General features: G+C 41.5%; 1 protein-coding gene across 1 annotated transcript in view; it reads left to right on the forward strand.

Moving 5' to 3' along the window:
• The window catches only part of EPHA5 (EPH receptor A5), a 262,453-nt gene that overhangs the window by 59,005 nt on the left and 190,492 nt on the right, over positions 1 to 12,956 (forward strand). The window lies entirely within an intron of this gene.

The following is a 12,956-nucleotide window of genomic DNA, read 5'->3' on the forward strand; positions in this document are numbered from 1 at the left end:
TACTTAACACTTTTTCCACAGGACTTGTTTATCACTTGTTTTCTTATGATGATCAACAAAAAATGCTGCTACTTTAGGACGGTGTTGCCCAGAGTCCCTTTTTCATAGGCTTCAGAATTATTCACAGGAATGGAAGTGCTTCAGAAGGTTGTAATAAATATTTAAAATGCCAATAGTGGTAAAGCAATTGGCTATGGCTAAGATTCAGTACCCCAGTAAGGGTTTGCCACCAAAATTGCTCACCCTTATTAAAGAGAAGGGGAGTACTGAAAGCGCCTAAAATCACTCTGAGTCGTCAGTACCTAGCAGCCTCCCGTGTTCTGGAGATGCAGTGCTGCCCCAGGGTCAGGAAAAACCAGGACAAACGCTAGAACCATTTCAGCCTCCAGAAGCACTTCAGTGTATGAAGGAGAAGTTTGGGAGTTACCAGTTCAGCTCCTAAAACCAGATCACCCTTCGGTACAGAGACGAGCCATCGCCCTTAGTACCAAGTGTATTTCTCCAGTCTGATCAGCAAAGAGCTAGACATCGCTCTCGATCACCCCTGGCTCAGACTCCTCACAAGAAACACAGATCTCCCCCAAGACGCCAAGGGGATTTTGATTCTGAAGTCTCCATGGAATGATGGGGATCCATCAATTCCAGACAAGGATCACACTGGAGCCTATTGGGCTCGGACCACAATCCCTTGCCCAGTCCTAGTTCTCACAGCGCACTGCAACAACCTGCTTGAGACCCTGCCAGTATATTAGGTTTCATGGTTAGACAATCTTTGTCCTCCTTACTCAGCCATCATATAGATATAATTGAACATCTCTCAGAATGAGGACAATATACTTTGGTCTCAATGGCATCCTTTCCTGACCATCAGTCTGACATTCCGCAAGGTGTCACAACAACTTTCTACAATTTATCCTGACCACCAGAGGACACTGGACTTTTCACATTCCAAGTCCTCCAGAGGGCTCACAGCCTAGGATTTAATCATAGCAGGAACCTTCTAGAGCGATGATGGCAAAACTTTTAGAGACCGAGTGCCCAAACTGCAACCCAAAACCCACTTATTTATCGCAAAGTGTCAACACTGCAGTAAAACCTGAATACTGAGGTTTAAGTTTAGAAAAAAAACTAAATATGATGCTGCAGATTCAAATATATCAGGGGAACAGCACAACATTAAAAGAATCTCAGTCTCTTAATTAGAACATCTCTTTGCTAAATCTTAGATATTAAATTCCAATTTTTCATAAGAAAACTCAAAACTAAAATCTTGTGTTAATAAAAATGAACATATTAAAACTCACAGCCAGTCCTTGACAGCGCACTGACTGGCCATGCGAAAGCTCAGATGAGTCGCAGCTCATGACAGCATTGCCTGGCACCGCTGCTCCTTTCTGAGTATGCACATGGTCCCTGTTTGCGCTGTTATCTGATGCTTGGCTGCTGAGGTGATGCTGAGGTGACTTGGCTCGCATGACGACAGAGAGGGCTCTGCATGCCTGCTGTGGCATGTGTGCCATAGGTTCACCACCACTGTTCTAGAGCCAAAGACCCAGTCTTTGAGGCTGTTTATGCAGAATCCACTGGGCTGGTTACTATCCTGCTTTTGCCGACCCTGTTTGATGTGATCCATCACGAATAGAGATCTCCGGCATTGGTGGCTCCTCCACCTTGCCACCTTGAGAACATGTATCAGGTCCAAGAGAAAGACGCCAAATTCCTGTTTCAACACCCTCTGCCCAACTCTATTATTGAGGAGTTCACTCAGTCACACTCTAGGAGAGAGCATGCCACTTCATCGGACAAAGATGGTAGGCACCTCGATGCTATTGGTCGCCACTTCTATTCTTTGTCAGCCCTATCTATAAAGATGGCCAGTTACCAAGCTACCATGGCCAGATACCAGCTTATGCTTTGGGACAGGATGGCATCCCTATGCTCTTCGCTACTCAAAGAGGCTCATGACCTGACGAATGAGATCAAGAATGAGGCTACTCACTTGATGAGACTGCAGATCCTCACAGCGTGACATCAGGCGGAGGGTTGCACATGCAATATGGTAGGAGCCATAGGTCTCTGCTGCTTCACGTGAATTCAGTCTTCTGACTTGTCAGGCGAAGCCAAGGCAGGGATTGAAGATATGCCATTTGATGGTGCTGACTTGTTCCATGAGACCACAGATGACTGAATGGACTCAGTTTAGAAGGCCAGGAACACTGCACGCCATATGGGGCTCAGTCAAACGACACCCCAAAGGCAATACGCTTCACGTAAGTGGCACAAATCCTCCTACATGTCCCAGTCCAGGACCTCTTGCCAGCACTGCTATAAGGCAGTGTATGGCCATCTGGCCTAGGCGCCAGGATCCTTTCACACAGATCCGACCTTTTTGGAGGTGCCCAGGCAATTCCAGGAGGCATCTGTGACTCCTTCAAATACCTTGTATTATATCGCCTACTTTCAATCACCCCCTTCAACTGCTTTTCCACACTTGGGCTGCCATCACCTCGGACTCATGGGTGCTTTCCATCATTGCTTATGGATACCATATCGAGTTCCACACACTCTCTCCTTTGCAGTACCAAAACGGACGCACCACCACTACCTTTTCTATAGGAAGTGCCTTCCTTGTTTCATAAAGGAGCTATTGAATTCACACCACCACAAACCCCTGGGTTCTATTCCAGGTATTTCATTGTTCTGAAAAAAAACGGAGGCCTTCGTCCTATCATGAACCTTCACTCTCTTAATAAATATATTCAACCCAAACATTTTAGGATGGTGTCACTCCAGTCCATCCTTTCTCTACTCTCCGAAGGTGTATGGTTCACATGGGTTGACCTTAAAAATGCCTACTTTCATATTCTATAGTTGCTTCCTCCTCTTTCAGATAAATAACAGAAATTTCCAATTCACAGTTCTCCCATTTGGGTTAGCAATAGCACCCCGGATATTTACCAAATGCATGTCAGTGGTATATGCATATCTCCATCTCTGTGGCATTCATGTGTATCCTTACCTCAATGACTGGCTTATCGTAACTCACTCAAGGGAAGCCTCCCTAAAAACTACACAATTTACTTGCTCCCTCCTTTCCAGTCTGGGACTCTATATTACTACACCTAAATCTTACCTTTCTCCTTCCCAGTTGATCAACTTAATTGAGGCCAGATTCGAGTCCGTACCAGTGAAAGCTTTCCTCTCCCGAGACAGACTGTCCACCATGTCCAGAGAAGTTGCATCACTGATTGACACCTCTTTGCCAACTGCCAAATCAATCCAATGCATTCTAGGTCTGATGTCTGTGGTGATTCCAGTCATTCCATTAGCATGTCTATTTATGAGGCCTCTTCAACTGTGATTCCTGGTGTCCTTCAATGCAATGACTCAACCATGCCACACCATAGTCTACCTTCCACCTCAGGTCCAGAAATCCCTGCATTGGTGGACAAAAAGAACCAGCACGGCTATTGGAGTCCCTTTCTCCACTCGGGACCCTCAAGTGACTGTTGTAACAGATGCCTCTCCCCTTGGTTGGGGCGCTCATTGTAGACAAGCCACTATTGAGTCCAGGTGGAGCCTCCAGGAGAGTCATAACCATATCAACTTTCTCGAACTCCTGGCAATTAAGATGGCTTTGATCACCTTCCAGAATCATATCCGAGATTGCCATGTCAGAGTTCTTATGGACAATACCACTGTTGTGGCATATTTAAACAGACAAGGCGGAACCAGATCAAACAGACTGGTTGCTTGCCACCACCATTTGGCACTGATGCATTACCAAATGGATCACTTTGACGGCTTTGCATGTAGGAGGCACCACCAATGTCCTAGCAAACTCCCTGAGCAGAACACTTACCATGTGCCATGAGTGGGAACTCCACTCAGCCGTCCTCCAAACCTTATAGAACCATTGGGGTGTACCCCAGATAGATTTGTTTGCTACCGAACACAACACAGTAGGCACTCAATTTTGCTCAAGAGCCAGTCTCGGCAATCACTCTCTAGGAGATGTCTTTCTCCTATCTAGGAATGGGAAACTGTTTTATCTATTTCTCCCCTTTCCTCTAATTCTGAAAGTCCTAGCAAAGGTTTCTTGGGACTGCACCAATGCAAACCTCATCATTCCTTGGTGGCCCAGACAACATTTGTTCCCCTTTCTGCTCAACCTATCCAACAAAACATTCTGCCATTTACCACTCAGAGACAACCTTCTCTCTCAAGATCATGGAAGAACTCTCCATCCTCACCTACTGACTCTCTGCCTCACTGCATGGAGCATTTGTCAGACTTAGTCGCACTGATTGACATTCCTCTTGACCTCATTTGTGTTAGACGCATCATTTAAACTGTCTACTCGCAGGTCATACAATACAAAATAGGCAATGTTTACGTCCTTCGCAGTCCAACATAATTTCTTTCGGGTTGCAGCCTCTCCAGTTCAAATTCTTTCATTTTTGAACTCCTTATACAAAAAGGTCTCTCCTATTCTTCGAGCAAAGTTTATATGGCTGCCACCTCAGCTTTCCACAACCCTATCCAAGGATGTACAGCGTTCTCACATTCCCTAATCCATAAGTTCCACAAGGGGATCCTCAATCTCACTCCTCCCCTCAAACATCTGCTTCCATCATGTAGCCTATCTGTCATCCTTCATGTACTTACCAAGTCTACCTTTGAACCCATGTACTCATGTGATCTTCACCTCCTTTCATGGAAAACAGCCTTTCTAGTGGCCATACTTTTGCCCAAAGAGCAACTGAGCTAGCGGCCCTCAGAACTGAAGCTTTATATACTGACTTTCATAGAGACAAAGTCTTCCTCCAACCTGATCCTACCTTCCTACCCAAGGTAGTATCTTATTTCCATATCAATGAGCTGATAATTCTGCCCTCGTTCTTCCAGAATTCATCTACTCCTACAGAGACCACTCTACATTCCTTGGATGTCAAAAGAGCTCTTGCCTTTTATAAACCAAGAATCCAACCATTTAGGCAGACTCAAAGACAGTTCATTCTCTACATTGAACCACACAGAAGAAGCTCAGTGTCCCCTCAGAGGCTCTCTAGGTGGATCATCCATACTATACATTTGGCCTATGACCTCTCTGGCCTTCATCTTTCTGGACCTGTCAAAGCTCACTCGACTAGAGCTACATCTACCTCCACTGCTCTCTATGCTGGAGTGTCCCTGACTGACCTCTTTCAGACCGTGACATGGTCAAACCCATTAACCTTCCTTAGACACTACCACCTCGATGTCAAATCAAGAGAGGACTGCACCTTTGGCAGATCCATCCTCTCTGCTATACTTCACTGACACCACCCTCCTCCTAGAGGTAAGCTCGCCAGTCACCCATATGTGTGATACACAGAGACCATGAAGAATACAAACAGATTTCCTTACCTGTAACTGTCGTTCTTCGAGTGATCATCTGTGCATTCACACATACCCACACACCATCCCCTCTGCGGTCTCTATCTTGACATGTGGGTTATTCTGCGTTAATGACGCAATTATGATGGCAGTCTCAGCTGGAACTGAGGTCTCGGCAGGAGCTGCACCCTCATGCTAGCCACGTTTGGGGCCGGGCTTCCGCCGAATACAAGTTAATCAGCTTTAGAATCTTCTCGAAAACTCCACGCATGCATGAAGAGCCCATATGTGTGAATGCACAGATGACCACTCGAAGAATGACAGTTACAGGTAAGGAATCCTGTCTTTATCTCACCAAATGATTTTTAATCTGATCCATAACCTTAAATGAGTCCTCAATTGTTAAGAATGTATCAACAGCATATACGAGGTGTGACACAAAAATAACTGGATTAGTATTTAAACAAATATTTATTGATGAAGTACAGAATTCTGAACATTGTCACCTTCTATATACTCCCCCTCCCGATCTCTACATCTCACCATACGTATTTTCCATTGATTGAAACAGTGTTGGAAGTCTTCTTGCATGAAGCTCTTCAACAGGCTTGCCGTTTTTGTCTTCACTTCATCCATTGATGCAAAACGTGTTCCCGAGATGAGACGAGTGTGGGCAACACGGGTATTCAATGACTTCCACGTTTTCTTGTCCTTCCTTGAAACATTTGTGCCACTCAAAAACTTGTGTGTGAGACAAACTGTTATCACTGTACACTATTTTTATTATTTCATAAGTTTCTGTGGCCGTTTTGTTCAATTTCGTGAGAAACTTGATGTCGATTAGCTGTTCGATTTCCCCCCCACCAACATTATCATGGCAACACGTGTAGCGAGTGTAGTTCGAATACTTACCGGGCTATTCTTAGGATATACCTAGCCAGTCGGCGGTTTGAGAGGGCGGTTTGAGAGGGAGGACCTATGGTTCTATTATGTACGTCTATTTGACCTCCAGACGATTTTCCAGGAAAGCCCTAAATGCAATCCAGTTATTTCTGTGTCTCACCTCGTAGAGTAATCATAATTTTATTCTTAATTCCAATACCTACTACAATATCATCATTTTTGTACTATTTGCTAATAATTCTATAAACAAATCAAACTATCAGTGAAACAGGGCATCCCTGTCTAGTGTTTCAGCCTAAGAATATTCTTTCTGTACCATCGTTATCTATCACAGTTGCGAATTTTTCTGAGTAAACTGATTTATTGCACATTAAACTCTTGAACCAAATCCTAATATCTCTATCAAGATCTTTATTGCTGGCCATTCCATGCAATCAAAAGCTTTAAAAATATATAATGATATTAGACCCACTTTTAACCTTTCCTTTGATATAAATTCTATTACATCTAATACTCTTCTAGTCAGGTCTGACATCCTTTTCCCCACTATAAAACCATCCTGATCTGCCTTAATGTACTTATCAATAGAATTATGCAATCTTTTTGAAAATATTGCTGTAAAAATTTTGTATCTTGATTTATCAATGATACAGGCCTATATGCTCTAGGAGCTGTCAAATCCTTATTAGATTTTGTTATCAAAACTATTATTTTGATAGTAGAATACTTCCAGGATGCTAGGAATTTCCATCCTCCAAAATGCTATTACAAAGGAATTTTAATTTTTGTACCAACAGCTTTCTAAATGCTTTGTAAAAGTCTGGTCCTAACCCATCAATACCTGTAGCTTTCCTTACTTTAAAATTATTAACAATCTATACTATGTTCTCTTCCCTGCTCACCTGCTCCATTACTTCTCCATCTTCCTTCTGCACTTTATTTCCAACATTCCTTTCTTTATATGATCTAATTTTATCTATTGGCACCTTCCCAGCTACATATAACTTCAAGTACAATCTGTTAAATATTCTTAACTTTTCTTTTGTTAGGTTACAATTTTTACCCTTTTCACCGTTAACTATTCCTATTAACTTTTTGCTTATTTTTGTTGTGTAGTTCTAGCCAGCATTATTGAGTCCTTGTTGTTAAATTTTAAAAAATCCCTTTTCAAATGCATTAAGTTTCTCTCCTTTCTATTTCCCTATTCTGCAGCTCTTTCGTTTTACCTTGTATTTCCACTAAAATTTTAATGTTCCTATCAATTACATCTTCTCCAAATCCCTTATTTCATCCTCTAAGTTTTCCATATACTTGGCCCTTTGTATTTTAAAACTATAAGTTTCCCTAATACTTACTCTCCTTGCAACACCTTGTGTCCCATACTAAACTTCATTCACTCCCCTCTTTATCATTAATCTCCTGTATATCTTTCAATTCTTTCTCTATTTTATATATCATATGCTTATGTTGTAAAATATTTAAATCTTTTAAGCTCTTAATAGTCACATTTAATAATGTATGATCTGTAATTTTTATCAGGCCTATATCTGACTAACATACTTTAGAAAAAAGATCTTTTGATACAAATATATAATCAATTCTGGAATAAGATCTATGAACCAATGAATAAATCTCCCTTCAACTCTCTCCCTACATCTTTTAAATTGGTATAATTTATCATTCTATTTCATAATGTAGTGCTATACCTTGTTTCCTATTTAGTAGGATTTAATCTATCCTTTCATCTATTACCATATTGAAATCTTCTGCCATTATTACAAATCTTTCCTAATACTTTCTAGCTCTTTCAAAACTATCTTTAAACATTTTATCTGATCAATATTTGCAGCATAAATATGAACTACTGTATAATCTTATCCTCTCATTTCACCTTGTAATATCAGATATTTACTTTTCACATCCTTTTGCACCTCTTTAATTTTAAACTCAGCTTTCTTCTAAATAATAATTGCCGTATATTAAAGAGGAAGCGGGCAGGCTCCCACCAAAAATTCTAGGTTCAGCTAGGAAAATCTTCCTGAACAGAGGCACTGCGCTGGCACAGCACCAATATGTGTGAATGTACAGATGACCACTCAAAGAACAAAAGTAACAGGTAAGCAACCTTACTATCTAGAGTCAGGGCTGCCTCAACTGTCATCCGTATCTGAGAAACTCCCCTGCTTCATGTCTCCTTTCACCAACTGTATATCTTGATTATTCCTAAAGGCTGTCTGCTCACCTGGGAAGTCTGGTCTTGAGATAAGTGTCTCTGCGTCTCCCAGTGTCTCAGGATGGCTCACATTCCCAGCCCACCTCCTCCTCCCCCTCCTCCTCCACCTCCTGATTCTTCTGAAGCCCAACTAGCAGCCCTTGAGAATGTGTGCCCAAAGCAGCCATCTTTCTCACTCCCAACAGAGAGTCCTGGGGATCAACTGAAAGCTGTTTGAAGGGCCAGAGTGTTTATAGTCCAAGTTGGGACAGCTTCGGGGTCTACAGCAACAAGCATGATCTGAAAGGCTGGAGATGGGTTCATAGTCAAGGTCAGATGGAGGATCAATTCCAAATGGTGGCAGTTGGGGGTAGGTAGGTACATAGCTAGTTATAGCAAGGAGTTGCTCAGACTGAGGGTCAAAATAAGTATTACTTTTATTATGTAGTTTGCAGCTAAATTTGTCCTTTTTCCTTACTCAGAAATAAGCATGGGGGAGCTGATCTGAATTGAGATAGGGAAGCTTTAATTTTTTGCTCTCCACTGTGGTCCCAATCTGGATTGGAGACTCATTCAGTTCACTGTTTTTCCTGTGCAAATTGCAAATACAGGCTCCCTAATCCAGACTGAGACCACAGTAGAGGTCAAAGGGTCAAAAAGCCCTATTGCCCCACTCAAATACCCATCTGGGTTAGACCAGCTCTGTTTACTTTTCATTAAGAAACCCCCCCCCCCACAACTTTGCTGCACACTAAAAGTAATGGGAGATTTAGCTCTGAAGAATCAAACCTGAATAAACAGCATAGGGGGTCAACCATACTCCATTTCTTTTCCCAGCTCAATGGATCCACCTGGGTTTATAAGCTGCAATAGTTCTGCGACTATCCTCTGGCAGGATATTGTAGCACAGCAAATGCCTGCCCAATAATTGCATCTGCCCAAGAACTGCCCCAGGGTCTCTGAGAGTCAAGTAGTGACACTCTGCTGCCAAAGTTCCTTGTCTGCATCTCTCTCACCTCACAGCTCTCCTTATCCAAATTTAGCAGTTGATGTACAACACCTGTACCATGAAAGTATATACAAACAAGCAGCTTGCCTACACTAATTGAGCAACTTGGAAATTTAGCAGATTGAATCCAATGGGTCAGTTCAGAAGGATAAGTGGAAGCAGGTGGAGGAATTATTTTAACTATTTCTTATGCATGCTTCTTCAACTGTACATTTTCCTTATTAAGGCAAATGGGGTCCAGTGAAGCAATGGAAGGTCTTGTTAATTTCAAGATGCAATGCAATTTTATTTTTTCATTGTTTTTGACAGAGATAATTAAGAACAATTATTTTTCTGCCAATTGTAGTAGAGTCCTGTGCATTTTTCAGCTGTGTAGATCTGGCAGGGCCTATATAGGGTCTGTGCTAGGTACCAAAAAAATCTAGAGCACAGACCCAGAGAACAATTTACATATGTTAATTTTATGTGTTCTAAAGTATACATTTGTGTGCATGTGTGTGTTTCCCCTGGATTGACATTGCAGGGGAAATTTGTTTTTCTGGGTTTCAGAGAGAGAGAGAGAGAGCGAGCGAGCGAACTGAAGAAAATGCTAAGTACAGATTTGTGAAAATATAAGGCAGGCACTGTGAAAAGAAGCCCACAAATATATCCTGCCAGGCTGAGTGTTGTAAAATGGCACTTGACCAGCTTCATCTTTCATTACACCTTGTTGACTGAAATTTTCAGGAATGAAGCTGAACTTTGCTTGTTTGAATGGATAAGAGTTACATTTTCAAATATAGTAATTGGCTGGAATGTTCCAAAAAAGGGAATTTTGGAAATCCCACTTCACAAATAAAATTACTACCTGCTTTGAACATTTGAGAATAACAAGTACAATGTTAAATAAATAAGGTTTATAGTATATTTCCATTTCAAATGACACCATATCCTTGTGCCATACAGCTGATTATCAGTAGTCTGAAATGCCCTATCTTATATTAGGAAATAATGCATGTATGTTATGAACTAAACCTGATTTTGCCCATACATGCAGCAGCATACACAAAACACACATGCACATGGACAACCCAAATGCAAATATAGGTAATTAAAAGAAATTGCATAATACCTCTCTCAAGAATTATAGATAAAAAGAAAAAAGAAATGACTGCATAGAGGGTACATTCATATTCAACAGGATATTAACAGACACTCAACTTGAAGCTTTTGAAGCGGAGAATCTTCTTAACACTTGGAATTTAACCCCCTCCCTGCCCCAGAGCTTAGAGTATCTTGATAAAGAAAGCAGTTGGCTCTTTCAAAGAAGCATTGTCAGATGAATAGGTGAGTGCCTATAGAGAGGCAAATCCAGTTTGCTTTAACTCTCCCTCACAAAAATTCTGACTGTTCTGGGATGAAATTTCAAGGCTTCTGAATGTTTTACTGTGAATACTGGCTAAGCTGAACTGCCATCTGGAGGAATATGTTCAACAGATAAGAATCTAGCTGGGTAGTTGCAAGTAGTGGGTGTTTTGTTTTTTGTTTGTTTTTTGACAATTGAAAGCTGTACTTAAAACCATCATCTTTACAAACTTGGCTTTAACTACTGTTCCTGTATGTTCTGCAGATTCATAGTTTTGTTTTGAAGTATGCTTAAAAAGCTAACCATAATTAGTATTTGTGTGGATGTAGCTAACTATTGGGAGGGTGCATAGTTCATGGTTCCACATCCTATTCCTGACCTGTGCTTGAGACCCTGCAGGGCTGCTATCATTCAAGGTAGAAAATACTGGCTTAGATGGCCAAAGAATTTGACCTGGTATAAAGTAGCTTCCTGTCTTCCTACATATCTTTGCCCTGGATAATGCAGACAAGGTAATGGATACATTTCCACAGGAGTACAAGGCTTTCAGTAGAAGTAAACACAGTCTTGTGGAGTAGGTAGTTTGAGAATGGCAGCCTACTTGTTCATTTAGGAAGCAGAAGAAAAATAAGACTTGTGTTTTAAAATGCTTTGCATTGTATATGCAGTAGCTTGGATCTGAGTGCAGATCCCCTGTAAAGGTGGTAAAATATCTTTAGGTGATGGTGTATTGTTTTAGAGAAATTCTTTGTTGAAATTCTCCCAGTTTTCAGATTCACTGTATTGGTTGTTTCTGTTCTACTGAGTTTTGTTTCATTTATAGAGATACTTTGACTTCATAGCAACTGAGTTTGAAGTGCAGCGATTAAATGTGGTATCAGGCAAATATTTGAGTGACATTCCAGTAGATGTTTCTCAGAGATTTCTCTCCCTGGAGTGTATGACATGCTGTAATCTAATTTGATATTTTGCTGGGTTTATTTCATTAGCATATCATTTTAGGTCCTAAATATAAGGATGCATGCTAAACAAATTGATTGCTATTACTTTGCTCCAGTTACTGTATACATGCCCTTGGGAGTAATTGATCATACTAGAAAAGGTTCATGGAAGAATGGAAGTTAACAATTAAAAGAATGGGGAATTGTTGTCACCCAGTAGGCAATCAATGTAGAGGTATAGGTGAGTGTTGTAAACTCCTTATTTAAACCTTTGGTATGGCCACATACGGTATGGCCACATCTCCTTCATGGATCACTGCCTTGTGGCGAAGGGGCTTGCGTAGCTCAATGAAGCTATGAGCTATTCCGTGCAGGGCCACCCAAGGCAGACAGGTCATAGCAGAGAGCTCTGACAAAACGTGATCCACTGGAGAAGGAAATGGCAACCCACTCCAGTATCTTTGCCATGAAAACCCCATGGACAGTACCAAAAGGCAAAAAGATATGACGCCGGAAGATGAGCCCCTCAGGTCGGAAGGTGTCCAATATGCTACTGGGGAACAGCAGAGGGCTAGTACTAGTAGCACCAGAAAGAATGAAGCGACTGGGTCAAAGCCGAACGGACACTCAGTTGCTGATGTATCTGATGGTGAGTCCGATGCTGCAAAGATCTATACTCCATAAGAACCTGGAATGTAAGATCCATGAATCAAGGCAAGCAGGATGTGGTCAAACAAGAGATGACAAGACTGAACATTGACATCTTAGGAATCAGTGAAGTAAAATGGACAGGAATGGGTGAATTTAATTCAGATGGCCATCAGGTATACTACTGCAGGCAAGAATCCCTCAGAAGAAATGGAGTAGCCTTCATAGTCAATAAAAGAGTAGGAAAAGCAGGACTGGGATACAATCTCCAAAATGACAGAATGATCTCAGTTCGAATCCAAGGCAAACCATTCAACATCACAATAATCCAAGTCTATGCCCCAAACACTGGTGCTGAAGAGGCTGAAGTTGACCGGTTCTATGAAGGCCAACAACACCTTCTAGAATTAACTCCAAAAAATGATGTCCTTATCATCATGGGGGATTGGAATGCTAAAGTAGAGAGCCAAAAGATAACCGGAATAACAGGCAAGTTTGGCCTTGGAGTACAAAATGCAG

This window comes from Varanus komodoensis, unplaced genomic scaffold, assembly GCF_004798865.1.
Source record: "Varanus komodoensis strain SLA01 unplaced genomic scaffold, ASM479886v1 scaffold51, whole genome shotgun sequence".
Taxonomy (NCBI): Eukaryota; Metazoa; Chordata; class Lepidosauria; order Squamata; family Varanidae; genus Varanus; species Varanus komodoensis.